The sequence below is a fragment of the Tamandua tetradactyla genome, chromosome 1, assembly GCF_023851605.1.
Source record: "Tamandua tetradactyla isolate mTamTet1 chromosome 1, mTamTet1.pri, whole genome shotgun sequence".
Lineage (NCBI taxonomy): Eukaryota > Metazoa > Chordata > Mammalia > Pilosa > Myrmecophagidae > Tamandua > Tamandua tetradactyla.
Window position 1 is genome coordinate 68,560,371 of NC_135327.1, and position 20,110 is coordinate 68,580,480.

Sequence of the window (20,110 nt, forward strand, 5' to 3'; positions counted from 1 at the left end):
TCCAACATATCTGGTATTTGCAAATCGCAGCAGCACCCCACTCTCTGGTGCCAAATCTGTTCTAGTTTGCTAGCTGCTGGAATGCAACACACCAGAGACAGATTGGCTTTTAATAAAAGGGGATTTATTTTGTTAGTTCTTCAGAGGAAAGGCAGCTAACTTTCAACTGAGGTTCTTTCCTACGTGGGAAGGCACAGGATAATCTCTGCTGGCCTTCTCTCCAGGCCTCTGGGTTCCAACAACTTTCCCCGGGGTGATTTCTTCCTGCATCTCCAAAGGCCTGGGCTGAGCTGCGAGTGCTGAGATGAGGTATGCTGAGCTGCTTGAGCTGTACTATGTTGGGCTTTCTCATTTAAGCACCAGCCAATTAAGTCAAACATCATTCATTGCAGCAGGCACATCTCCTAGCTGACTGCAGATGTAATCAGCAACAAATGAGGTTCATGTGCCATTGGCTCATGTGCACAGCAACAGAACTAGGTGCCTTCACCTGGTTGACAACTGAGTTGACAGCTGAGTCTAACTACCAGATTTCATTATTTATTTTATTTATTTATTTTCTTTATTGCTCACTCTGTCTCTTTCTATTTCTTTAATTTGGCAGTCTAGATAAAAGTTTGTTCGTTTTGTTGTTCTTCTCAAAGAAGCAGTCTTTGGTTTACATTAAAAGAGAAAAAAGATCTTAAATCAGAGACCTTACCTCACAAGTGGAGGATATAGAAAAAGAAGAGCAAGCTAAAAAGAAGAGCAGAAGAAATTAAATAACAAAATATTAGAGCAGAGAAAAATGAGATAGAACATTTAAAGCAAAACAATGGAGATAATATGGCTCAGCTCTGTGTGATGGAGGGGTTGGGAAAGGGGTTAATAAGACCACCATAAGCTTTGCTGATACCTTACTTAGGGTGCTTTTTCTTGATTCAACACTTGCCCAATTTCTGCAACCCTTTACCTGTTTTTTGGAGAGTTGAGGAAGATGGCTCTGACAGTTTTTGTTACTCATTCAAAGATTTTGTGAGAAAACGACACCCTGTAGCATCTTAAACCACCGTCTTGGGTGACCAGAAGTCTAGATATAGTCTGTTCATTTTTTTCTTGAGAATGTTTATATCTATATTCATAATTGATATTGGCTGGAACTTTTCACTGTTTTGATGTCTTTGTTTTTGATATGAGAACAATTTTGATTTTATAGGATGAGTTGGGAAGTGTTTTTAATCTTCTGTTTTTGGAATTGTTTGTGAAAAATAGTTATTAGTTAGTTTTTAAATGTCTGGTAGAATTTACCAGTGAAGTGATCTGGGCCATTCCTTTTGTACGTAGGTAGTTTTTTTTTGAAACTTTTTGAGCTCTTTACTGGTTATATCCAGATTTTGTGTTCCTTTTTGACTCACTTTTGATGGTCTGTGTCATTACATGCATTTATTCATTTCTTCTAGGTTATCTATTTTATAGGCATAAAGCTGCTCATAGTATTGTCCTATTATCTTCTTTTATTTCTGTGAGTTAAGTAGCAATGTCCCTTCTTCCATTCCTAATTTTAGTGATTTGAATCTTCTCTTCCTTTTTTTCTTTGTCAATATAGTTATTGATTTGTCAATTTTGTCGGTGTTTTCAAAGAACTGCCTTTGATTTGTTCATTTTTTCTATTGTATCTCTAGTCTCTATTCCATTAATATCCAGTCAAATTTTTTATTTCTTCATTTTTGTTTTTTTAGTTTTATTTTATGTCATAAGAGAGTAATAATGCCATTGATTTGAGATCATTTATCACTTTTAGTGTTGATAGTTACAGTTATATATTTCGCCCTAGGCACTGATGTCGTTCATCTTATAAGTTTTGTGATTTTGTGTGCTCATTAACATTCATCTCCAAACATTTCAAATTTCCCTTGTGATTTCTTTGTTGATACATTTAGGAGTATGTTTAATTTCCACCTATTTTTTAATATCCTGAATTTCCAGGCCTATTGGTTTATTTCTAATTTCATTCCATTAATGGTGGGACAAAATAATTTGAATGATTTTACTGGCCCTGCTCTCCTCCACACTGTGACCTGAGATGGTTCACCTGCCTTATCCCCACTCAAAAACTTTCCTGAGACTGAGGTTGAGTACAAAAAAACAAACCATACCTATCACCATTACAGCAAATGCCGAGTTACCACACCTTTTGCAATAACAGTTTCAGATAATGCTGATTGTAGCTTATGCCACAATCTTTGGGGAAAGGGAATTGTGCAAGTAAATTTGACAGTAAATAGTGAGAAAGTTGATGAATATGAGTGCCCTTGGAGACTGGATAGTATGAAACTCTGGAAAGCACTAACATTTAAAAGAACATTGGAAGAAATCTACATAGCAAAGGAAGAAAAATGGGATGCCAAAATACAATCCATGCAACCTACATTCAGCTGGAACTTGCTCTCAGCCTGTATCACATTAAGTCTTGGAGACACAAAGGTAATCAGTAAAAGGATTGAGGTTGAACTGATAAAATGTTTTTATCTCTTGTGGCAGCTTTGATTATTTGAGCATTACAACATGAATAGTTTCATTATGGTAGATTCTGAGGCCATATTCAAACTCAGTGGGAAATGATGCTATAATTGATTGGAAATGGCTCCCCTGAGTGAAAAGTGGGAGCATGTTAATTGGAACACTAGATAGTTGCAGCCTGTAAAAAAACATTGCTAAAAATGAATTTCTTCAACTGATTTCACCCACTTGGAGAGTGAAAAAATAGACTCAAGGGAGATATTGCTTTTTATTTGGGGAAAAAATTTCATTAGAAGAGGGAAGGCAGTTAGCTGGCTAGAAAGGGTGAAGAAAAAGTTTAACCTCTTTGGAAACAGAGACCTTGAAAGATACGGTGAATTTGATTGGGGGCTCCGTCTGGCTGGAATTCAGAGACATGAGTTTTAAGAATATTTGAGGATGGGTAATGAGAAGAGTTAGAAGGGATTTCTCTTCACTTGTAGAGAATGAGTCTGAACAGACCAGGTCTATAAAGGAATACTGTAGCAATGGTTGCCAACGGTTGGAATGACTAAGAAACTAGCAATGGTGATGTCTAATCTCAAAGTTGTAATGTATAATTTTATTTATTTTAAAATATTGTTATTGCTTTCTCACATATTTTACTGAGCAACTTTGTATTGGTGATAACTTGGGGAATAAGGATAGGCCACAATCCTTTTCTCATTCAAAGGCAACCAAGGATCACTGGAGCAGCCAGTATGGGCAGCAATCACCGAATCATCATTAGCATGAACACTAATTAAACATCGGACTGAGGATTGAGAGAAAACTGTGTCCTCAGGAGAAGGTAAATATCTGACCTCGTCAAGAACCCTGAGAAATAACGAAGGGGGCACTAGACGTACCAGAGATATGAGATGGCAGGACTCAAGTGTTTTCATCTGAACACCAAAGAAAAGATGAGCCCACAAAACTAAAGAATTTGGGGTGATTCATTTTTTTTCTGTGTTAGCATATTAACATCACATTCTCAAATGTTTTACTTTATATGTCAGTATGAAACCTGCTTCAATATCTTTCAGTTAGGTGCAACTTTTATCATGAAAATATAAGTCTGGTTTGAAATTTAAAGGTAGGTCCAGACTATCCAGTTCTTAGAAAAAGAAAGAAAAATAATAAAAGGTAAGTAACCATCATATCCCAATGTGCTTCATTCACTTCAGTACAGAAAGGTAGAGAAAAATCTCAGTCTGACTTGATTAAAAACCATAGTATTTTAAAACTAAGAGGGCAGTAGTGCAAACAGCAATGCAACCAACAACTTTTGCAAAGCCTCACAAATCAAATAATTTAGATGGCTTTCAATATTGCTTTTTCATCCAAAGATATCATATCATGAACCTATAAATTTTCTTAGAACCCTATCAAAGATATTTAAGAAAATAATATTTTTGTTGACCTTTTGGATGTCATCTAAGTGACAGAGCTATTTTAATTCATATTTATAGGAAGCAGAGGGTAACTCCTTATTACCATAGAGGTTTGGTAGTAAGATGAGAAAGATATGAAGCACATTTGGTATTATAAATTATTAACGGAGTCCTAGTTTAGTTACTTGAAAATGCTTACCCTTCCTGGAATTTATACTTGTTATTTGTAAAATGAGATAATGGGGCTATACTATCTTTAAAGTTATTTTTAACACAACCAAGACAAGAATAAAGAAGACTGCTCTACTTTCAGCTCTGTGACCTCAAGGTCACACTGTAGAAGTAGAGAAAAGGAAAATGTAAAGTTGTCTTGGCTTTGTGCATGAAGATCTAATCACTTAACCACTGAAAAGGTCATTAAAAGGTGACATTCCTGTAACTTAGCACGAATTCCTTGGAAATGGACCTGTAAACAAGGAACAAACTTCCAATGTATTTTGTATTCGTATTTGGACATATGTCAAAAAGCTTAAGGTATGATGTTTTATTTTTGTGCTTTTAAATTTTGTTTCTGTTTTACTGTTTGCATTTTTTTCATAAACAATAATTATAGACTAAGAGAGTATAGCTTAATAGGAGAAAACTCTAAATAGTTGTTTAAAAATAGCTTAGAGTTGTCATGTAAAAGAGATTGGAGCCGTGAAGCCCTAATAAAGACATCCAGAACCTGGTGGAAGATCTTGGTAGGTTTTATACGAAGACAGGATACAAATGGAGATGTCAGCATTAGAGGTGGTGAGCTTTCCTGTTGCTGGTACTTATGCCGAGACTTGTGAGAACCAGGCTCTGTGATTCCACGAAGCACTCATTCCACGAAGCACAAAGCATTGAGGTAACAAATGCCACTTTCCAACTTCAGATCTTCAATCACCACCATTCACATTTATTCATTCTACATATTTGAGAACTTACTAGGTTCCGGGAACTATACTAAGCATTAATGCTACAAAGATGAAGTAAGTAAAAGCTGTATCCTTGAGGAACGCCCAGTTGAAAGAGAGAGAAAGCCACAGTAACAAATAATTGCACTACATGAAAGTAGGAGCTGTGATATTTTGGGATCAGCCTTCTCTGATACACTGAACTAGTAGCCAAGACCCTTCTGTAGCTCCCTCAGCATTATGAACTTATTATTTTCTTTTGCCACTTATCTCTGCATCTCAATGACAACCTTAATAAATGCATCTACATCAGACAGCATATTTTTTGTGTTCAGGAACTTCATGTTGTTTACAATATGAGAACAGTGCCAGACACAATAAGAAGTACCCAACAAATAGCTGTCTAATGATTGAATGAGAACACAGGGTGAGTAATCACTAAATGCTCAGCGCATTCAAAAGTAAGGCTCCATAGAGGAAACAATATCTGAGGTGGGTCTCTTGAAGAGCTCAGGCATGAAATGTGGGTCTTTGAAAGATTCCAAGTTTCATAGAAGAGGAAAGGATCTCCAAGCAGGAGGGGTAAGGCATATGTAATTTTATCACAGACTATAGGTTATGCTTTCCTCTTTTTCACATGAATTTTCAAAGAGAAAATTTTTTAAAATTTTGGTAAGGCCCAATTTACTAGTTTTCTGTTGCTATAGATTGTGACTTTGGTGTCATTTAAGAACATTTTACCTAGGCTTAGATCCTGCATTTTTCTTATTTTTTTTCTAAAAATTTTATAGATTTACAACCTCCATTAAGTCTATGATCCATTTTATGTTAATTTTTAAATAAAGTATAAGGATTAGGTCAATATATTTATTTTTTTGCCCATGTATATACAATTGCTACAGCAGCATTTGTTGAGAAGGTTACTCTTCCTCTATTGAAGTGGCTTTGCAAGTTGATCAAAAATACCTGAGAACATTTGTGTTGATCCAGTTCTCTATTCTATGCCCCTCTTCCATTTTCACGTTGTCTTAAATATGGTAGTAATAGTAACTAGTATAGTAATAGTAAGGCTTAATAGGAGTAAAGTAATTCTCTCAATTTTATTTTTAATTATCAAGATGGTCTGTGCCTTTCAATATAAATTTTAAAATAAATTCTCTTGCAATTGTCTAGAAAAACCTTTATTGGAATTTTCATAACAATTGCATTGTCTGTTGATCTACTTGGGGAGAAATAACATGTTTACCTTGCTGAGATTTCCAGTCCATAAACACATATATTTCCATTAATATAAATGTGCTTTAATTTCCTTCATCAGTATTTTGTTGTTTTCATCCTAAATTTTAAAATAACAAAAGTGGCTACATTAATATTTGATCAAGTAGACTTTTGAGAAAAACAAATTATTAAAGACAAAGAAGCACATTACGCATAAATAAACTAATCCACCAGGAAGCTATATTCATCGTAAATGTGTACACATTAAACAAAAGAGCTTAAAAATCCTGAAATAATGTCTAATAGAGCCTGAGAACCAGGAGGTAGAACAGGTATGAGAATAATTTTACTTCTCTGGTCAAACATGGCTACCCAGAAAAATAGATTTGTGTGAAACTAACCTTTGAAATTCTAAAAGTAGATTTTCTTCTTTCTTTAGCAGTGCTTCCCTGATGTTTCCAAGTCACACTCAAATCTTTACCAAGGATTATTTAGGACAATCTTTCAGTTACTGAAAAGTAGCATCTAAAGTCATTGCATAAGGGCTATTTCATGTTGACTTTACAGATAGAATGAATCTAGAAGAAAGCAGTTAAGAAAATTCATCTTTTTAAGATTGAAAGTAGTAAAATCAATGAAATAATAACTTGACTGATGAACAGTCTATATAAATAACTGTGTCCCTTCCCTAATAACATCCAGGAGGTGAGCTATAATTTCAGTTCTCAAGACAAGAATGGAATGGGCAACAGTTAATGTAAATGGCAACAAACACCTTTGAGAGGAATAATCTGTGTACTGGTAAGGAGATCAGCATGGCATCTAGGAAAGAGCAGAAGAACAAGAGTGAAACAGAATCTCTTCTCTTTTTCCAACAATGTTTAGGGCAGGGGTCCTGATCCTATTCAGGATACCATAACATGTTAGCATGTGGAGATGGACATTCTTAAGGTAGACTTTTGCCATACTATGAAATCATCTACAAATCCTATAGGATCAGGACCCCCTACCCTACTGGAATTAATGTGTGTATATGTGTGTGTGTGGAAATATGTTTCCTGTGATTCTTTGAGGAATTGAGGTAATTAATAACATGCCAAAGGGAATAGAATTAGTCCCTGTGGTGCCAGGTCAAAGACTCTGGGCAAATAATACTAAAAATCTCTTCTCTTTCTTCTAACTCATACTGGATCCCAGAAAGATCACAGTAAAGATTGGTGTTTTGGAGGTTTTTTTCTCCAAATAAAAGGACACAAGTTCAGTGTGTTCAACCCTTTGACTAATGAAGAAAATTCTAGATACACAAATGCTTTCCCTAACCATGGTGGATTAATAAAAGCATTCATAGCAGAAGATGCTGGTATTTATAGACGTCTTCTATTGACAGTTTTTGTTTTGTTTGGTTGTTTTGGTTTGGTTTTTATTTCCTGGCATGTCAAGGTGATTGAGTGTCGCTCTCTGGAATCGCACCCTCCAGAATCACATATCATTTTATAGAAATGGTCTATGAAAGGTTCTGAAGCACATTGTTAACTCATATACCAAGTGATGAAAACAATTCCAAGGAAATTTCATTTAAACCAATAAGCTCCTCTTATCTTTTCTTGTAAATATTGCTAGATTTTTCCTAAATTCCCAAAGTGCAGTTTTATACAAAGCGCATACATTCAGACAAGGGGTATTTGTATATAGTTTTGTATGGTTTCCATGGTAAAAATGAATAGGACTGTGCTAGATTGTTGTGGTTTTCAGGATTAAATTTCAAATCTGCCTTTATGAATTTGCAAGGCAAATCTATGCCTGCCTGACATTCTTTCCTATTAAAGAGACTTTTGGTTTTTCACACCTAGTTCCAAACCTAGAAAACTAATATCCATGAGGATGTCACAAAATAACTAGGTTATTTAAATTCACTGTGTTGATTTTATATGTTAAGAAATGAAAGAAAGTAAAGCATTTTAGAATTTCAGACTTGAAGGGAAACTTAGGATCTCCTTTCTATTCTCCAATCTTTGCTTAGGAAATGTAGGAGCCTGGTTTGCTTGGACCCAGTTGCACAACTGTTCTAATCTCATTCCCTCCAGTTATTTCCTCTAGGTATCTCATACAGATACACTTCTCTCTCTACTTTAGGATTTCCAGCCTCTATTAAGAGACCTGCATTAGGGTTTTTGTCATTGCTTTTGCCTTTTATGAACCATTTTTACCACAGAAGGCTTTGTTCTTCCTCTTTGATGTCTTCTCCAATGTCATCTTAGAAAAAGGACACTTCTGATAATCTAAATAAAACAACATCCCAACTTCCTGACCAACCACCTCCTAACACCTTCAAACTGTTCTTTTGACCAGAGACTTCGCCATCATCTAGAAAAATATTTCATCAAAAAAATGTATTTTCTGACTCTATTTGTCCATTGCTATATCTCCATGCCTAAGAAAAGTTCCCAGCTCATTGCAAGCATTCCATAAATGTCTCCTGAGTGACTAAAGAGGGAATACCATGAAGAGCTTAAGTATTGTGAAACTTGAGAAAGCCATATTTCTTCTATATTATGGCTTTACTGCCTGTCCAATTCAAGCTGAAAGTTTAAAAGTGGCACAAAAGCTGTCCAGAAAAATATGAAATAAACACAAGAAGGAATTTTAAATCTTAAAAGGGAGCTACTAATACCATTTCCCTCCTCTGTCTCAGAGAAAGACTCAGCTTAGGCAGACAGTGCTGGACAAACCAATCAAAACCATTATCTTGGAAAAAAAGTACTTAAAGACTGGCCCTTCAGTGACCATCCTGAGCTGAAGTATGTGTTAACAGATCCTGTTATGCTAATCTTTTCTGGGCTGGCTCACTGAACTGGTCCAGGTTTGTATCACTAGAAGCAAAGATGCCGCATCCCCAGGCAGGAACTGGTTGGAAGTGGAGGTGGGGCTGTGGGAGAAGAGCTGCTCTTTTTCATCGAACCACACGGAGTTTGCATCTATATTTCATACTTGTTTTCAAGCAAATGATACCTTAATTGGTCTTCCAAATCTCTGCGATTTCTACAGTACAGCCAAAGTGATCTTTTAAAAACGTCAATGTGGCTCTATTCCCGTCTCACTGAAAAATCGTTCCGTGGTTTCCCACTGTCTTCTGAGTGACTTCCCAATTATCTTCACTAGCACCTAGCCACACAAGTGCTTGCACACAAACACACACACACACACACTCACAGGTATGCACAGAAACTGAAACGAAGGTTTCATAAAACAATACTCAGGCGTACTATTTGCAAAGTACCTTGATATTTTTTTATTCTGGCCTATTTTATTCTTGCACATTCTCTTTGATCTTAAATACTGGTTTGGACCTACTAATTTATTGCCATGACTCACCTGTGGAGCACAGCAAAAAATTGCAAAATGCTGGTTTGTAAAGTCCAAATTTCTTTCACAATTTGACCAACCTGCCTTTCATTACATAAATTTCACCACCACCCCTGCCCCCACCAAAGGACAATCCACTCTCCAAACATTCCTGTACTTGGGACCTCCTCCTCTAAAGGTCTTTTAGGTCATCCTCTGGCATGGACCCCTGGATTGAGGCCCTGTGGGCATGTCCTTCCATCTGGCTGATCGCTGCTCATCCCAGATCCAGCAGTAGGACACCTGCCTGTGAAGCTCTCTCCATGTCTTCCATGCAGGATTAAAGTAGCTCTTTGTGTTCCCATGTGGATCATTTCCACAACTGAAAATGTACCTATTGGAAAGTACAGCCATTGCTTTATCTGCTCCCTTAAAATGGGGTTTTGCATTGTTCATCTTGTATTGTCAGTGCCCAAAATAGTAACTAATACAGAATTAAGAATCAGTTAGCAGAAACTAACGTTAATATTGTGAGGATGTAATCACCATGATACTGGGCAAGAAAGTCATAAAAATTAGCAGGTGATCCACTGTTATTCCATTCCTTACACTCTCATTGATCCTAGTCCTAGGTGTTGTTGGTAATCTGATAAATCTCATGGAAAAAGTCACATCAAGTTTAAGTAGCAAAGTAGGGGGGAACACTCAAATACTTTTTTTTCATGAGTTTGTTTCTTATTTCCTATAGGATAAGAACTGGAAGGCTTAACGTGCTAGTATATGGTCCTGCAAACTCATGGCCTTGTTGACCTTATCAGTGACTCCTCTCATACTGTGTTCTACAAACAATCCACTTTTCCCTAAAGCCCATGCCCATTGCCTTGCACAAACTCAACATAGTGTATCTCAAATGTAACTTTTTCCACCTTTTTCTGGGTCAGGTATTCTCTATATTTCAAGATCCAGAACAACCATCTCTTCTTTTTATAAAGGTTGGGAGTTAATAGAATGAATAAGGCAGAGTCTGATTATTCTAGCCCATCCTCAGGGGTGAAAGGATATAAGAAAATCCTGTCTTGCGCCCTGAGGTACAGTGCACCCATATCCAGTATTGAGGGTCAAAGTCACAGTTCATAAGGAAGGGTGAGAACCAAACAGAAAAGGATATCCCAGAAGAAAGTACAGGAGATAGGAATAGAGATATGGACCAATTACATCATGCATCTTGGTGATGATGAAGCATGTATTGCAATCAGGGGAGCTGTATGAGATGACTGTACATTTGCCCAATACAAGTCATGAAAGACCTTCTTCAATACCTTACTAAGAGTTTGGATTTTATCCTCATAATAATGGTGGTGATTAGATGTTGAAGCAGGATGATGGGTTTTATTAAAGAAACAATGCAGTCAGATTTACAATGTTGAACGGTAATCAGAACTTCCTTTTAGAGAAAAATATGTTGCTCTTTCCCCCTTATTTCTTTCTATTCTTTCCCCACCCACTTCTTTTCTGAGCTGAATATCAAAGAAATTACAAACACTGCTTTGTCATGGTTCATTTCTCTTGGAAATATTCATGGATTCCTGGTGTTTTTATTTAGCTACATGAAAAAACAATTCCAGGGACAACGTGGAAGGCATCTCAGCCACTGCAGCTGAGAAGGCACTGCTGTTGGTGTCTGACTTCATTGACACGTGTAAACGGAAGGGTTGCGAACCAAAACCATGTGTCCCACCCAGCCTACTATCCTCACGAACATGACCCTACCTTCCCCTGTCTTCATCAACATAGCATTACTATTCCAGGAAATTCTTACCCAGGAACTATGGCAAATTATTTCAGTTTTCATTCCAGTAATTTACTGAAAGTCGTCCCTTTAATTAAAAGCATCTGCTGGCCGTTTATAGTCTAGACTCTTTAATCCCCTTCCCTCAAAATCTTCCTCTTGCTGTGTCCCCCAATTCTAAACTACTATATTATGACTTCCACCCAATCTTAATCAAACCCTCAGATGAAAAAAAAAGGCTTATCTTATACCAGATTTCAAATCTTCAATAAATTTTGTCCCTTCTCCTCTGAGATGCTACCACTACTTTGTTGAGATTATTTTCTCTGCATCCTGCCATAAGAATAGACTCAGCTTTGACTTATACATGGGAATCTGGTGGTATTTTAGAGAACTAGCACTCAGGAAGTTGCAAAAAGTATATTTCACAGGTTGTGTGTATCCCTTACTGGTAGAAGTGAGGAAAGGAAGAAAAGATGGGAACTAGCAGAACGAAGTCTGTGGCCCAAGACTTGTCCTGAGCCTTGAAGATATAGGGAGTGTGTCTTAGTTTGTCAGAACTGGTATGAAAAAAATTACATGTAAGATCTACTTAACAGGAGGAATTTATTGTCTTATTGTTTGGAAGGTTAGAAGTCCAAAATACAGGTGTTGGCAAGGCTATATTTTCTCCTCAAAGTCTGTATAGTCTAGATGCTGGCTTGACACAATTCTCAGGGATCCTTGATTTGCATCTTCTCCTATCATACAATATACTTGAGCGGTTGTGTCTGTTATTCCCATTTCCACTGACTGCCAGCTTCTTCTTGTATGGCCTTCTCTGATACCTGATTTCTGGCTTATTCTTTTTATAACCCTCCAATAAAATGAAGTAAGACCTACCCTGATTCCACTGGCCACAACATGACTAATGATAACATCTTCAAAAACGTTCTCTTTATAAATAAATTCATGCCCACAGGAAGACAGAGTAAGATGTAAACATGTTTGTCAGGGTACATAATTCAATCTACTGCAGTATCATAAAGCATATTTATGCCCTCTAGGAGTGCAAAGTATTTTTTTTAGGATAAGACATATATATGCAGATACTTACACTGCAATGAAAGTCATACAGAACAGGGAATATTAAATTTTGTGGCCAAAGGAGCTTAAAAAAAGACAAGACAAGGTGCTATTAGCCTCATGTTAGCAGAACAGGAAACTTAATGAGAGAGAATAAAAGGTTGTTAGAGTGGAAAGAGGATTCATGCCAATCTGTATGATTCTAATGCATATGTCCTTTCCCCAGTATCATGTGGCACAAGGAAACAAATGATTTGTTGAGGGTATAATATAAATCACAATTGTACCTTGAACTACTCCAGCTCCCAAGGTCTTCTGTGAAGTCCAGGCAAGGGGCCAAGCATGCAATGCCTCCTCCCTGTGGACAGGAGAATGCTTACTGCCCTCACATGGTCCCTAGCTGTTGTTGCTGTAGAAATGGCCTCTGTGGAAGTCTTCAGGAATCTAACTCCCATGGTACTGTCCTCTGCATGATTCCATTGATGACTGAGGTTAAATCTGAGCATTGAAGAACTTTTGGAAAGCTTATCGCAATCCTTATCCAGGTGCCTTGAAAAATAGAAAGGCAATCCATGTAACACAAGGTGAGCCAAGGTTTATAGAACTCCCTGGTTCTGTTGTGATCACTTCCTTCCTCTGAACTTCTCTTCATGGACATCCCTATTCCCAAGTTCTTCCTCAGTCTGCCCTGAGCCATGGTGCTGTGCCTTGAGAAAAGAGATAAAACAGAATGGAGTTACTATGGTTAAGAGATTTACAATGAAGTCAGGAGGCCATTCAGGAAGTTACTCTTATGAATGTCTCAGCCAGATATCACAATCCACCAGGATATACAAAACCCAAAACAACAGTGTTTCTGAGGACAGCTGGATATATCAACCAGCTACAAGATAAGGAAATCAGTGAACTGTCTAACTTGAAGGGTGTTTGGGCAGCCACAAATATCCACCAATCATAATCGTTTACAATTTATGTAATCTCCTTCTTTTTCTTTGAAAATCCTTGCTTGGAAGACCCATGATGGGCCACAGCTTGAGTTGCTACCTGAATCTGTGCTTCCCAAATTGCAATTTTAAGACCCTAAAAATGTTTTTGTTGCCCTGTATCTCAGTTTATTATTTCTCAGTCAATAGTCCCTTGAGGATATAGTTCTTCTGCTAGTGTTGCTTTTCTCAAGGAAATTGGTCTGTTTTGATTTTGTCATCTCTACTATTTTCTAATGTCTTAAATAATAGTCAGAGTTGCCCAGAGAAGGAATTTGGTGATAGTGCAATGTTCTACAAAGTGCATCAGCATTAAAAACAAAAATAATCATTTATCTAAAAAAATAGAATGTACTCTAACAAGTAGATGAAGGGAAAAGTTGAAAATAATCGGTCTAATAATGTTTGTGCTTCCTCATGTAGGTGAGTTGTCTATAGGAAAGGTTATGAGAAATTACAGGTAAGCTATGTTAATATGAACATAGTAATGGACTCTTCCCAGTCCTAAATGGGAAGAGTCAAGGAGCCATGTCAGAACAGCCAGGGCTACCCCAGAAAGAATGAGGTATTTGAGCCCTTGGCGAAAAGAAGAAATATGTCTTTTGTTCGTGCTATTCAGACCGTCAGCAAATCGCTTACTCATTTACTCATTCAACAATAAACATTTATTGAATATATCTTCCAGCCTGAACATTGAATTGGTTCCCAGGAATGCAAAAATTAATAAGGCATGGATGCAGCCTGCCAAGACATCCTGTATTGCTTTCTCAGAGATGCCAAAAGTCATATGTCAAAAACAAAAAAAAGGGTTTGCTTCCTCATCTCCACTTCTCCAACACTGTAGCCCTTCATTCAATGAAACAGCCAGAATTGCTCTATTTCTGAAATTTCTTTCCCTCTGACCACCATCTCACATTCATTCACTTTGCCCTTGAAATAATTTCCACCCACTTCAGGCTAATCCAGACTTTCAAAACCTTAAAAACTCCATCTCCCTATTTATCCCTCTTGTCCTCAATTTCTTATCTACCTAATCAATCTTAGATAAGGGGTCTGCCATTTCTGCAACTCTCTCACTAGATCTCAATTCACTAGACTTAGTATCTTTTTCTCTTATTCAGGCAAAGCCTACACCCTATGTCGAGTTAGCTATCTGGGATTTCAAAACCAACACACTAGCTGTTGAACACTGGGACAGATTCCCGATGCTCCATTCATTTACATATTCATGAATTCAATTAGTATATAAGAGCTTTTAAAGTGTATTAAGGAATTTGTATCTATCCAGTGTGGGATAAGGGATAAATTGCTGTCCTTGCCATGTAATAAACTTTTTCTGAAACCCAGTGGCTTAAAATAACAATAATTTATTTTTCAACTTGCCCATCTGAGGTGTGATTGGGAGTCAGTGGGTCTAAGCAGTGTTTGGGTAGACAGTGATGCTGGACTTGCTTAAACCTGCTGTGATGGTTTGAAAGGATGTATGGTCCCTAGAAAAGCCATGTTTTAATCAAAATCCCATTTTGTAAAGGCAGAATAATCCCTATTCAATACTGTATGTTTGAATCTGTAATTAGATCATCTCCCTGGAGATGTAACCCAAACAAGAGTGGTTGTTAAATTAGATTAGGGGAGATGTGTCTCCACCCATTTGGGTGGGTCTTGATTGGTTTACTGGAGTCCTATAAAAGAAAGAAGCATTTTGGAGAATGGGAGATCTCTGAGAGAGCAGAGAATGACGTAGCCACAAGAGGCAGAATCTACCAGCCAGCGAACTTTGGAGATGAAGAAAGAAAAGGTGTCCCAGGAAGTTCATGAAACAGGAAGCCAGGAGAGGAAGCTAGTAGATGATGCCATGTTCACCATGTGCCCTTCCATATGAGAGAGGAACCCTGGCTATGTTCACCATGTGCCTTCTCACTTGAGAGAAAAACCCTGAACGCCATCGGCCTTTTTGAAACAAGGTATCTTTCTCTGGATGCCTTTGATCGGACATTTCTATAGACCTGTTTTAATTGGGACATTTTCTTAGCCTTAGAACTGTAAACTAGCAACTTATTAAATTTCCCCTTTAAAAAGCCATTCCATTCCTGATATATTGCATTCCGGTAGCTAGCAAACTAGAACACCTGCTCATGCAGCTGTGTTGGCTGGAAGCTTAGTTTCAACCCTAGTTTGACTTAGACAATCAACTAGGATGTCTCTGCTTCATTGGTCTTTCCTCCTCCTGGACAGCAGACCAGCCCAGGCATGTTCTTCTCACAACAATTAACCAGAATAATTGAGAGCTGGTTGGTATGTGGAAAGTGAATGGAGAAGACGTATTCATGGCTAGAACTTGAATCTAGACTACTAGATTCAGTGATGGAAGACCCACTTTTAGGTTATGTTAGGTGCTGGGCACCATGACTCAGTTAATGACTTCAAACAACTTGGGCCTACCTGCTGGATGAACGTGTGGAGCAACATCTGCACTCAGATTCTTCTTTTTCACCTATATTAGCGATGTTGTGGGTTTACAGAACAATCGTGCATAAAATACAGATTCCCATATACCACTCCACCACCAACGCCTTACATTGGTGTGGAACATTTATTACAATTGATGGTTGCACATTTTCATAATTGTACTTTTAATTAAAATCCATGGTTTAAGTTAGGGCTCACTGTTTGCAGAGTATAGTTTCAAGGATTTCTAAAATTTAATTCTGCTGTCATATATATATATATATAAGCTAACATTTCCCTTTTTAATCATATTCAGATATATATTTTAGTGCTGTTAATTTCATTCACAATGTTGTGCCACCATCACCACTGTCCATTACCAAAACGTTCCCATTATTCCAAATGGGGAACCTTTGTATTTTAAGCCTTAACTTCCCATTGTCAATCTCCTCCCTGTCCCCTGGTAATCCGTATTCTAGATTCTGACCTTATGAGTTTGCTTATTCTAAGTATTTCAAATCAGTGAGATCATACGATATTTTTCCTTATGTGTCTGGCTTATTTCACTCAACATGATGTTTTTAAGATTAATCCATGTTGTTGCATGTAACAGGACTTCATTTCTTTTTACAGCTGAATAATAAAGCATTTTTCATTAATCCATTCATTGGTTGATGGCCATTAGATTGCTTCCATCTTTTGGCAATTGTGAATAATACCACTAGAACATCAATGTGCAAATATCTGTTTGAACCTCTGCTTCCAAGTTTTTTGTGTATATACCTAGCAATGGGATTGACAGGTAGTATGGTAGTTCTATAGTTAGCTTTCTGAGGAACAACTAAATGAACTTCCACAGTTGCAGCACCATTTTACATTACTAACAGTAATGAATGAGTGTTATATTTCTCTGCATACTCTCCAACATTTATTATTTTTTATTTTTTAATAGCAGTCATTTTACTGAGTTTGAAATGATATCTCATTAAGGTTTTGATTTGCATTTCCCTGATAGCTAATTCTGTTAAACATCTTTACATGTGCATTCTGGCTATTTGCATAGCTTCTTTAGAGAGATGTCTGTTCAAGTCTTTGCTCATTTTTAAATTAGTTTGTCTTTTTTTGTTATTAAGTTAAAAGGATTTCTTTATATATACTGGATAGTTAATCCTTTATCAGATATGTGATTTCCAGATATCTGCTCCCATTGTGTAAGTTGTTTTACTCTCCTGATGAAGTCCATGAAGGAATGAAGTTTTGATTTTGATGAGGTCCCATGTATCTTGTTTTTCCTTTTTTTTGCTTGTGCTTTGGTTGCAAAGTCTAAGGAACCATTACATAGCACAAGTTCTTGAAGATGCTTCCCTATGTTTTCTACTAAGAGTTTGATAATACTTGCTCTTATATTTAGGTATTTCATCAACTTTGAGTTGGTTTGTGTGTATGGTCTGAAGTAGGAGTCATCTTTCTTTTTCTTTTTTCCAGCGGACACCCAGTTTTCCCAGCACAATTTGTTGCAAACATTATGCTTTCTTTCCCAATTTAGTGGTCTTTGCCACTTTGTCAAAAATATCTTGGACATAAATGTGAAGATTGATTTGTGAGTTGTCAATTTATTCTACTGGTCTATATATCTGCCCTTGTGCCAGTACCATGCTGTTCTGATTTCTAAAGCTTTGTAATAGGTTTTAAGATAGGGAAGTTCATTCTTCTTTTCCAAGATGGCTTTAGTTGTTTAGGGCTAACCTTTCTGTATAATTTTTTTTTGTCTTAGGCTGGCACCGCAAATCAAACCCAGGTCACCGTCACCATAGGCAGAAATTCTGCCCTTGAGCCACCATCACATCACCCTCTTTCATAGAAATTTGATGATTGGTTTTCTCAAAGAAGGTTCTTGGACTTTTGATTCGAATTATATTGAATATATAAATTGCTTTGAGTAGTACTGACAACTTAATAATATTTAGTTTTCCAATCTATGAACATGGAATATCCTTCCGCTTATTTAAGGTCTTCTTTACTTTATTTTAGCAATGTTTTGTAGTTTTCCATGTACAAGTTCTTTACATCCTCAGTTAGATTTCTCCCTAGTTATTTTATTCTTGTAGTTGCTATTGGGAATGAATTTTTTTTCTTGATTTCTTGTTCTGATTATTCATTATTTGTGTATAGAAACATTGATTTTTGAATTTTGATCTTGTGCCCTGCCAGTTTGCTGAATTGATTTATTAGCTATAGGAGCTTTCTCATAGGACTTTTTTTTTTTTTTTTGCATATAGGATCATATCATCTGCAAATAGGTAAAGTTTTACATCTTACCTTCAAATTTAGTTGCCTTTTATTTCTTTTTCTTGCCTAATTGTTCTGACAGTGGGCATCCTTGTCTTATTCCTGATCTTAGAAGAAAGTTTTCAGTCTATCACCATTAAGTGAGATGTTAGCTCTGGGCTTTGCATATATACCTTTAACCTGCTGAAGAAGATTCTTTGAATTCCTAGTGCTCTAGTTTTTTTAATCAAGAAATGATGCTGTAATGTCTCTTTCAGGGTCCGGGGAAAAGATTGAAATATTAAACTTCCCCACCTGGGAAAGACTTGATATTTTCATAAGTATTGAGGACTTCCAATGTGATGGGCAATGCCCTCAATCTCAAGGTTTGCACTTATGAAATTTACTCTTGCAGAGAAGAAGCTAAGCATACTTATGAGCCTGAAAATCACCCCCAGAGAACCTCTTTTGTCACCCCAGGGAACCTCTAAGCCAATTGTGCAGGTGAACCCACTGTCCTCCTGGCTATGTGGGATATGACTTCTAGGGATGTAAATTTCCCTGGCTTTATGAGACATGATTCCTGGGCATGAGCATTTAAATTAGTTTGTTTGTCTTTTTGTTGTTAAATTGAAGTATTTCTTTATGTATACTGTGATCCTTCCTTATGTTAGTGATCCTTTCTTATGCTTGCTCCCGACAACATAGGAGTGAGAAAGACTTCTTGACAAAAACGGGGAAGAGAAATGAAACAAAATAAAGTTTCAGTGGCTGAGAGATTTCAAACACAGTTGAGAGGACATTCTGGAGGTTATAATAATGCAATATATAGAGATCCTTTTTCAGTTTTTGGTGTATTGGAGTAACTAGAGGGAAATACCTGAATCTGTTGAATTGTAATCCAATAGTCTTGATTTTTGAAGATGATTTTATAACTTTAGAGCTTGTAAGGTGTGCCTGTGTGATTGTGAAAACCTTGTGGCTGACATTTCCTAGATCCAGGTGTAGACAGATAAGTAAGAAAAAAATGACAAAAAATAAACAATAGCAGGGATGTTAATTATGGTATGTTGCAGATGTGCTTTTTTTTTTTTACCTTTATTCATATTTATGTTTATTAAAAAAAATTTTTTTGGAGTAGTGAAAATGTTCAAAAATAGATTGTGAAGATGAATGCACATTTATGTGATGATACTGGGAACCAGGGATTTGCACCCTTTGGATGATTACATAGTATGTGAATATATAATATATCTCAATAAAAAGAAAAAAAAATTTAAGGAGTATAGTGGTTAACAATGCAGAATGTGAAAGCAGATTTCCTGGGTTTGGATTCCAGCCCACCATTTGCTAGCTTAATGACCCATGAGCAAACCTTAATCTCACCTTGTCTGAGTATCCTCATTTCTGTCTCAGCATCCTCATCTATGAAACGAGAATAATAGCAGAGTACTTCCCTTTTAGGATAGTCATGAGGATGAAATGAGCTATTATATGTAAAGTGTTGTGAATAAGGCCTGGCACATAGTAAGTGTCATACCTGCCATGTAAGCTACTATTATAAGTATAAATAAAGACTGATATTTATAGATTTTTTAAAAAAGAAGAAAAGGTGCTGTATTTTGTCAAATGTTTTTTCTGTGTCCATGGAGATTATTATGTGTTTTTTTAATCTGTTAATATGATTATTACATTAGTTTATTTTCTTATGTTGAACCAACCTTGCATATGAAGAATAAATCCCACTTGCCCATGGTGTATAATTTTTTAATATGTTGTTAGATTCAGTGTACTAGTATTTTGTTGAGGGCTTTTTGCATCTATGTTCATAAGAAATGTTGGTCTGTTTTTTCCTTTCTTGTGATACCCTTATCCAGCTTTGGTATAAGGGTGATGTTGGCCTCATAGAATGATTTAGGAAGTCGTCCCTCCTCTTCAATTTTTTGAAAGAGTTTGAGCAGAATTGGAGTTGTCTTGTTGGGATATTTGCTAGAATTACCCTGTGAAAAGCCCTGATTCTGGGTTTTCTTTGTTGGAAGGTTTTGGTTTTTGAGTACTGAGATTCAATCTCTTTACTAGTAATTGGTTTGCTGAGATTTTCTTTTCTTCTTGAGTTAATGTGTGCATTTGTGTGTTTCTAAGAAT